Consider the following 10213-nt stretch of genomic DNA (forward strand, 5'->3'; position numbering starts at 1 on the left):
TAATAATGGTTTCAAATTTTGACCTATGGTCAGCTAGTTCAGTGGAGGGAGTGAATCAATTACATTGACCCCGTAAGGATGAAAGACCAAGTTGACCTTGGTGGAATTTTAACTCAGAATGTAAAGGCAGACGAAATCCCACTAAGCATTTTGGCTAGTGTGCTAATGATTCTGCCGACGCCGATGACCCTTTATATTATAGGCACAAGGCCTGAAAGTTTGGAGGAGGGGGTAGTTGATTACATTGACCCCAGTATTCAACTGGTACTTATTTTTCTGACCCCAAAAGAATGAAAGGCAAAGTTAACTTTGATGGAATTTGAACTCAGAACTTGGAAACAGACGAAATACTGCTAAGCATTTCACCTGGCATGCTAATGATTCTGCCAGCTCGCCAATAATAATAATAATGGCTATACAGTCCTATTATTGGACAGTCTTAGAGACACAGTCCTATTACTGAAGATGCTATAGTTATAAGATTGGAACTGAATTCATCTTGTTTTAGGACTAATGTGATCTTTGTGAGTTTATTTTTCTTACTTGATGAAAATTTGAGAGAACTGATTATTACACTTAACTTGTGATATCAGTTCTATCAAAGCTTCAACAACATTTTGAATAAAATTCGAAAGTAACACTCTACTGTGTAGATAAGAAAACTAACTCACTAAGATCATGTTAATCCCCAAACAAGTCAGCAGTGATAGTCAAAAGTGCATGCATAGGACACAGGCTAAAACACATGAACAGAGACAAAACAGTGAAAAAGGTAAAGAAAAAGGTTGTATAGCCACATGAGGAATAATGCTGAAATTTTAGGAAGCATGGTATTTCTGAAGGATACAATGTTTTGACAATGAATAACTAATGCAGATAGTTTATTGCGTGTTTCATCAATACTGAGCATGAAAAAATGTTTCCAAAAATCATGGGTGCTGCACTGTTTTCTGTATTTTATAAGCATGTCCACAGATGATAGAGATATTGAATTAAAAAAGGTGACCAAAGTTATTGTTGGAAAGATGGTGATTAATCTTGTGGGCTTCTACCAAATCAGCTGCTGGATGTTGAAGCTTTAGTGTGTTGAAGGCTAGAAAAGCAAGATGTTCAAGATATGGTAAGTAACTGATGGAGAGTATTCATGTGATTGCATGTCTCTGAACAGCTTCTGGTAGATTGGTATTCTGGATAAAATGGGAGTTGCAGACTGGAAATGCAAACTCTAAATGTGGATGTACCATAGCTATATATAGCTGGTAAGCAGCTAACAATGGTCTTACTGAATGATGCTATGGTATTTTCTGCTTTCTTTAATGATTTTAAAAATTTGGTGTGTCCAACATAGATCATTGTTGATAATAATGTCTAAGTCATGCTCACCAGCAAACTTAAGGTTGGTCTTGTGGGGAGAGAGTAGATAAATTTCAGGTTTTCCTCCTAAAATGTGCACTGGTCTACAGTCAGCAATCCGTTGTTGCATTGTGTCCCCCGTCATAGGATGAAAGATATATAATGTATAGGATTTATTTTTTTTATATTTTCAAGGTACTGCTTAATGAGGTTTGTATATTTTATGCAGTAACATGCTTGAAATTGGTATCTATTTCATTAATATATACAACAGGAGACACTGGATGTCATTGTATATAGTGCAGAATGTTGCTATAGTACCCAAACTACTTCTTTTCAATTGATAGCGAAGAACTACAATTAGTTATAAAGCTTAGTCATCACACCCACTACAGAGAGATCCCCATAAGTCATTTGTTTCAAAGTTACTAAATTATGACAGACACAACACAGAATTCTTGCTGGTAGCAACAAAACTTCTAAAATGGATGGAGAAAACTGGTTGGATCAACATTCTACCATTTCTTGGTACAATGGTAGAATGTTAGTTATATCTACAGAAAATGTGGGTTTGAGTCCTGTGTATAGGCTTTGGCTTTTTTATCCAAGGGTTTTTTAACCTAATATTTACATACTATATTTATAGCTTTAGCTAGTTTGAGTTCTATTAAAAACAAATATTTCATATATATATTTAAGTCACAATATATGGATTCAACTAATCCAGTGGTACTCATAAAAAACCTCCTTATCTTTGCATATGAAACAATTTGTTGTGATATTTGAATTTTCCAATGGTTAAATAAATTTCATCATACATTTTCTTTTGTCATTTGTAACATACACACACACACGTATGTATGTATATATACATGTACGGCCATATCACCAAATTGTCCACTGGCTTTGTACCTTTGAAGAATTGTGAAACGACAACCCCTTCTTGAAAAACAGGGTTGGTGACAGGAATGGCATCCAGCTGTAAAATAAAATCTTCAATAACAGTCACCTAACTCAAGCTAGCACGGAAAAAAGTTATAAGAATGAAGCAAATATATGTACACATTGTGTGTGTGTCTATATACATACATAAATATGTATGTACACACACACACATACATGCACACAAACACATACAAACAACAACACCAACACACACTTGTCATTTCACCTCTCGTACACTCATATGCACATATATACATGCAGGTATACACTGATATGCACATAGCCTCTCATGACCAAGCACACATGCACATATGTCCATATACGACTTCACATATGCACATGTATATACACATGCACTCATATGCACATGCAAACATACATAGCCACACCCACCCACTCACACTTTTCACCTCATCTCACCTCTTGACTGAATTGAATATCAGCCACCAAGCTGCATGTTGACTCACACCCTTATACATACATCACTCACATAAACACAGATATTCCCACGCACACACATACACTGGCCATCTTCACATTCTCCTGTCCCAAAAAACCACTTTATCTCTTTTCACTTCTGGGCACTGCAGCAATGTAACTACACACATTCTATTGGTGATTTTCCTCCTTTTGGACTTTTCCCTTTCTGATGAAGAGCTATGCTTGAAACATCAAAAGCTCTCTTTTTTTACTGAGTGTCAAACTAATACATTCCACGTGCACGTCCTCTTGTTTGTTTATTTGCTTTAACTATATACATATATGTGAAGGCAATGAACACAAAAGAAACAACACAGGAGGGACAATTTCTAGCAAATGTATTAATGTAACACTTAAAAAGAAAAGAAAGGTCCTTGATGTTTTAGACACTAGTCCTTCATCAGAAGAAAGAAAACATATAAAAGAAGATGTGTGTGGAAAAGTGGTTCGGTGAATGCTGTTCTTTAAGAGGAGAAATGGTGTGTGCATATACAGGAGGCTATCTGTGTACAGAAATGCTGTGTGGAAGTGTTTGTGGTGGTATGGGAGTGTGAGAAAGCATGCAAATATATGTTGTAGGGGAAGATGGTATGTAGGTGTAATCGCATATGTGGTGAATATATATGTAGGTATATGCACACATACACTCATATATTAAGTGATTCATCACTTTTTCAGAATAAGACTGAAAACGTGTGAAATTGTCTCCCCTACTATCCTTGGAAGATATCACTATATTGTTTTTTCTAGCTAACTTTTTTAATATTCCCTGTTTTAAATTTGCTGACATTATCCATTATCATGTTGCTGCATTATCCATTTTCTAAAAAATGTATTTGTAATTTCCTTTGCCAATCAATGTATAATCTTGTCTATTTATTGATTTCTTCATCACTATACTTTGCTGAGGAAATCAGAGTAAGGCCAAAAAGATGCCTAGCATGTTTTTGGAAAATTGTAGTGTAATATTAATCATTGACTTTTTTCTTTCCTGTCACCATATATATTTCTATTTTAAGCATGTCAGTATTAACTTGCATCTGGGTAATGTCTCCCAATTAATTATTCATTAAACAATTCTAGATATATCATTTTTATGACTGTAGAAGTAAATAACAATGGTTTCAGTTTTTCTTTGAAAGCTAAGAAACCATTATTGGTGCCACTTTTACCAAGACAATCTACCACCAAATCAAATGCCTTGAAATATTTTTAGTTGCATATTTTCTGATGTACAAGTTTAAGACCTTTTGACTCTGGTTTTCATTCCTTAGTCATCAATAATATAAGTGACTGTAAGAAAAAGCATTGTGCTGATTCAGTAAAAGGTTAGATGAAATAAATTATTATTGAAGTCTTGGCATTCTCTACTTTACCATACCATCCTCCACTTCTGTTGTTACATACTTCTGCTTGAAACTTAGTTTAAAGATGACTTTTAAAAGTATTTTTGCTTTTACATGTTTATTTATATTTGTGTTTTATTTTTACATCTTTATTTGTATTTAGATTTTTTATCTTTGCTTATATTTTACTTGTCTTCTTAATTTTTCATTTTCAAGTTATATTTTTTGTAAAATTAATCATTTTCAGAGCATGTGTTTTTTGTTGTGTGTCTCCCAATTAGCTCTGATTGGAGACCACCTCACTATCTTTTTGACTATTACTACTACAACTACTACTACTATTACACTAGTCCTATCTTATCAAAATTAGCTAGTAACTGCTTACCACTTTCTTTCAAACTTACTGGCCACATTTGTCTCTCCTCTTCTTGGCACCCATCCTTTACCTTCTCCCACAAGTTCCACAGTAACCACTTACTCCAATCCTTCTACCTTAGGACATCAACCAACTGGAATTCCTGACCCAGCTATGTTTTTCTAACAGATGTTAACTTGCAATTGTTCCAGCAGAATATTAACCAAATCAGTCTGTAGACTTTTAGAGCCTGTAAAGATCATGCATATAGTCCTTCCCTCCTTCTAGCTGGCACTTAAAAAAAAAAAACAAAGAAGGTGGGCAGATAAGCAAGAAATATGTACTTTCTCATGGTAATACATCATAATGGTTGTTGCCTAGTTTGAACTTCTAATAATATGATTATTAGCCCACTACTTTTACTCCTGCATAATTTTCCGTAACCCCTTACCCGGCAAAGATGAGTTAACTTGTCTTCACCCAATTTGTCTTTTTCGGAGTGCAATGAGTAAACTCGTCTAAAACATATAATTTCAAAAGCAACCACAAACGAATTTTCACAAATTACGTTCAGATGTTGAGCTCAGAAGATGACGATGAGTATGAAACTTCTATTAGAAGCTTGAATACATCAGATGAGAGTGCAAGCTTGTCTGATTAAAAAAAGTTCGTCTGAAAATAAAATGTTTTCTCCAAAATATTTCTCCAGGAAGGAGTTAAGCAGTTTTGCAAAATTCTTTGAATAGTAACTTGGCTCAGGAATACTGATTTACTAGTTTCATAATAATAACAGGCTTATTGTAAACAGTGCTGCTTAGGTGTACTACAACTAATAATAGTTTATATATCAAGACATGTTTCAGTCCTCTTTATTTAGAAAATACATTTATTACAATATGGAATCGATGCTTATTATCTTTGCAGTCTCCACCCCACCTGATTCATAGTCAGCTTCAACAGCTGTGGGTCAGTGTTTGCTAGAAAAGTGTGAGTGGTTAGGGGCTTCCAGAGACTAACAGTTTCAAAGAAAGAAGGGCTGGCTGTAGTATTTTGTGTGGGATTTGAGAGATGAGACAGAGGTGATGAAGCAAGGGAGATAAATAGGCTGGGTGCTTAGAGTGGAGCGGACACAGTAATGTGTTGTGCTCTTAGTGTTTTCTTAAGTTTTGCATTAATAACTTTTATCCGTTTCTATTTGATGGTCAAGTATTGGTGTTAGGAAGTACAATAGCCATTACCATGAAGAGTGCATTAGCAATGAACTTTAGTCATATCTCTGTGATGTCACATCAATTTGTAACTCTCCCTTTTTTTTGTCTATATTTTTCATTCAACTATTAACCTTACTTACAACTGTTCAAAGTGAACTCTATCTTGTTATTTTAGTATTTCCAGTTTAAAATGGAACGTTTCTTTCCCATCTAGGGCCAACATAAAATATTATATATATATATATGTATATTTGGGATAAGCAGTTACTTGAACTATGATAGATTTCTGGGTCATAGTCATGGATTTCTTCATTGTTAATTTTATTGTTGCCATCATTGTCATCATTTTAATGTTTACTTTTCAAAGCTGACATGGGTTGGACAAAACTGATTGAAATATAGAATACACTATAACAAAAAACCCATACAAGTGTGAAATATTTGTTCTTTTGTGTCTGAATTATGACATATACAAACAATGATTGAGGCATTATCAATGCCCCTTATGTTGGAAGCATACTTTATACATCTTACTCTCAAACTTGTCATACAAACTATTAAACTACTACAATCTCATTGATTTCATCCAACTGTTCATATTTTATGAAAGCTTGAAGTTTAACAATACAACCTTTCATTTATAAAGTGACTGAAAAAAAACAAACTGATCAACCTATATTTTTTTAGACTTGTTACAAGAATTTTAATATATCTGAATTTATAGAAAATACTTTTTATCTATATTGTGTAAAACTGTACATAAATTTGAGAAATATAATGGACAAATAAAACATTATTTAGTCCTAGCCGCACACATCTCATATATCTGCTGTAGCTATCAATTCAAAGTTATGGGAGAAGACGTCCTAATTACTGCAAAATCAGAATCATGTGGTTGTGTCGGTAGTTTCTTAACCTCACATCTATTCCTGCACCCTTAACAAGTTGCTTCAGTTTATATTTTTGTAAATTGTATCTCTATCTATCTGACTTATTTAATTAGTACAAAAACATGTACTCAATTGAAACCTATACTAGTGTGTATATTAGATGCAGTTATTACTTTTGAGGATAGGTCATCAGACAAAATGCCTTGCAGTATTTGTTTTCATGTTCTGAGTTCAAAACTTTGCATTTCATCTTTTCATAGTCAATAAAATAAAGTACTGGTCAAGGCTTCTCCCAAATTTCAGGCTTTGTGCTTGTATTAGAAGCTATTATTTTGGAGTTATTTCCCTTGGACTTTATATTTTCTTGGCTGGAAACTTTAGCGTTACTTATAATTGTATTTATACATAAGATATTTGTTGCCTCGCTGTATTATTATTATTGTGCTCTCGTTCGTTCGTTATAATCCTGAAAAGAACATTAATTGAACAACCATAGGATAGTGACTTTGATCTAGTTGGTTGAAACCAATGTGTTGGAGTAATGCAAACAACAGCTATTTTTCATATATGGTTTCTCATTTAGATACTTGGCCAACAGTCTTGTGAAGAGGGTTGTTGATACCATCAATCCCAGTACTAGATAGGTATTTTATTTTATAATCTTGGAAGGATTTGAACTCACAATATGAAGACTCAGCAAATACCTGCAAAGCATTATTTCCACTGCTCTAATGATTCTGCTGGCTCACTGCCTTAGCATTTGTTTCAGATAGAGAATTAATTTATATGAAGTTTATAGTCTTTGGAGGAAAGAAGGAAAGGTGAATAAATCTTAACGACTTGTAAAATAACAATGAAACAAGCTGCTTTAATCCACATCCTAAACTGTGGAAAAGGGTCTCGTGGTCCTAATTTCCAGTGATTCAAAATACATATGGCTTTGATTCCTTCATAATCCACTTTATTTTGCTACTCTAGTAATACACGGTGTGCAGTTTGGTTGATACTTATATATTTTGCATTGAAGTTATTTTGCTTTTATTCTTAAATGAATGAGTTATTCTAATCCAACAAGAGCACTATTTTTATATTCCCTCATGTACAAAACTTATCCACAAGAAATTGAAAGCAATCTAACATGTTTTATTTTAAATTTTATGTGAAATTGACCTTTTTGTCAAGAAGTTCTTATTATGGAATAGTCACTTTAAATATTTATTAACATTAACACAATGGACACAAATGAACTTTAATTAAAGGCAGTTGATTTTTAAAAGATTTACTTTTTCTGCATTTACTGTTCCATTAAATAAATATAATTCAAATGGAAATCAATTCCAAATTATTCTAAATACTAAACAATTCCCAAATATATCAAATAAAATTTCATATATATTTGTTTTATTTCATAATGTTCAGATTTCTTCTTTCATTTTCCCCTTTATTTGTATTGTATATTTTTCAGAATGTACACATGTAACTTTTAATAAAATGGAAATAACTGCATTTTGTTACATTTTCAAAAGACAACCAGTTACAGAAAAAAAAATGTAGCCCATCATAATGGTAGCAAAAAATACAGCATCTCTAAATCCTTGTGGTGAAATATTAAGATATTAGAGAGTGTGAGTTGTGAAGAATGAAATCTGTAAGTTTTAGATGTCTCAGTGACCAATATATGAATAACCAGTATAGAGTAATATTGTATGACACTATTGCTGAAGTGTGTGTGTGAGAGAGAGCAGTGTCTGAAGTTATAAAAGCTATCTTAACATATTTGAATATTATATTTGATAGAACAACTAATTTGCTAATTCCATTGGGACTTTGGAATAAACCACAAACATGTTTCATGGCTGGTTGTGTAAACAGGATAATACATCAATGGAATGAAGTAGTGCTTCAACGAACTAAGAATAGACCTCTGAACATTATAGTTAGTGTTTAGGTTTGAATAACTTCTATCATGCTAGCAAAACTTTGCATTGGAATTAAGAAGGGGACCCCACTCTACATGACATCATATTTTTAGAAAACTGAAGCAGGTAGAAATTTCATAGAACCATGACAAATCTCATGTCATGAATGGAAGAGAGTAGTTAATCTGTTTCCAGGCTAGAAGGAATAGAATGTGATATGTATCTTGTTTCAACTTTTGCATGTTTGATGCAGTTCTCTTCAAAATGTTCAGAGGCATTGATACACACACACACACCCATACATACTTATCTCACATATAATTATTCAAATTTCACATTTCTAATCAGCAGACTATATATGTAGGTGGCCTGTTGTTCAGAATATGTAGAGGAGTGTGAAGAAAACTTCTGAGTGGGAACAGTAGATAACTGATAAAAAAAGATAGAAAATCCTGCATTTTCTCATAATGGACAAGGTGTATGTAAAGGAGAAGTTATTTTATGCTTATGAGCTGGTTGACTTCTAGAATTGAACTGAGGATGAATGATAAATTGTAAAGCTGCAAATTGTACTAGTTTCTGTTTTGTATTGTGCTCTCTTTCTTTCTCTCTCTCTCTCCTCACATACACACACATACATAAACACATTCATGTATGACAAATGTGAAGGTCTACTTTGCAGTGGATGTAATAGAAATAGAATCCCACAAAATGACAAATATTAAATAAAAAGAACAACTTTAAAAGCATTATGTGACTTAAAAGTTAACAACATAGAAATTTATAAGAATGACAAAAGTAATATGTTCATAATTCTGGACAGAGACAAATACCATGCAAAAATTAATAACTTACTTATAGACAAAAACAAATTTGCTAAAATCATGAAAGACAATATAAAATTAAGCACATTAAGTACAGCAATATCTATACAAATAGGATCCCCTTTCTACACATTAAAGGAAAAATCTCTCTCAGCATATATATATATATATATATATATATATACACACATGATACAGTAAGAATATTTGAAATTTTTAGGAAGTAATGCCTACATAAATTTCACCACAACATAAATCAATTGCTGATGTACGAGTGTAATGGTTACAAAGAAAATATATATATAAATAAATAAAAAAGACCTGTAGTAACGGTGCGGATTGGCTGCCATTTTGGGAAATCCTGTGAGGCGCATGCGCAATGATCGTCAGCTTTTAGGCTTGACCATCATTTACCCTTTTCGGCCCCGGCTGTTGACCAGGCAGGACGCAACTGCGACCAGCTTCACCAGAGATGAGATGTACATGCAGCCCAAATAAAATACTCTTTGTACCAATGCATACACCAACATCAATACCATCATAAACACACACACCAGTGACCATTTCACCTTCGTCGTTAAGACAGAACTTCAGTGAACCTTATGTTACTAGATCTGGCCGGACTGTGCACTGGCCCAAGAAACTTTCTAGAACAATATATATATGACTTTTGCCGTTGGCGAATTATTATATTGTGAATTAGTGACATTTTATGTTTGTTTTCATTTTCATTTCAGACTTTTTTTTCTTTTCCATACTCTGTACAAAACGAAATTTTGTTTTTCTCATTCCTTTTCCTCATTGTGTTTTTTTTTTTTTTTTGTAAGCCGTCTCACCTGGGTTAACTGCGGCCATCTTGTTAAAAGCGCCCTCTACAACCTCTTCCTTGT

The 10213-nt window shown here is 33.3% G+C and overlaps 1 protein-coding gene across 2 annotated transcripts in view; it reads left to right on the plus strand.

The window, feature by feature from the left end:
- Positions 1–7992, plus strand: part of LOC106867873 (nuclear factor NF-kappa-B p100 subunit) — a 29147-nt gene extending 21155 nt beyond the window's left edge. For both annotated transcript variants that reach the window (XR_001409192.2, XM_014912933.2), the window contains one exon: positions 1–7992. This exon is cut by the window's left edge. The gene's annotated coding sequence lies outside the window, so the exon portion shown is untranslated.
- Positions 7993–10213: the final 2221 nt, after the last annotated feature.

The sequence above is a fragment of the Octopus bimaculoides genome, chromosome 5, assembly GCF_001194135.2.
Source record: "Octopus bimaculoides isolate UCB-OBI-ISO-001 chromosome 5, ASM119413v2, whole genome shotgun sequence".
Classification (NCBI taxonomy): Eukaryota; Metazoa; Mollusca; class Cephalopoda; order Octopoda; family Octopodidae; genus Octopus; species Octopus bimaculoides.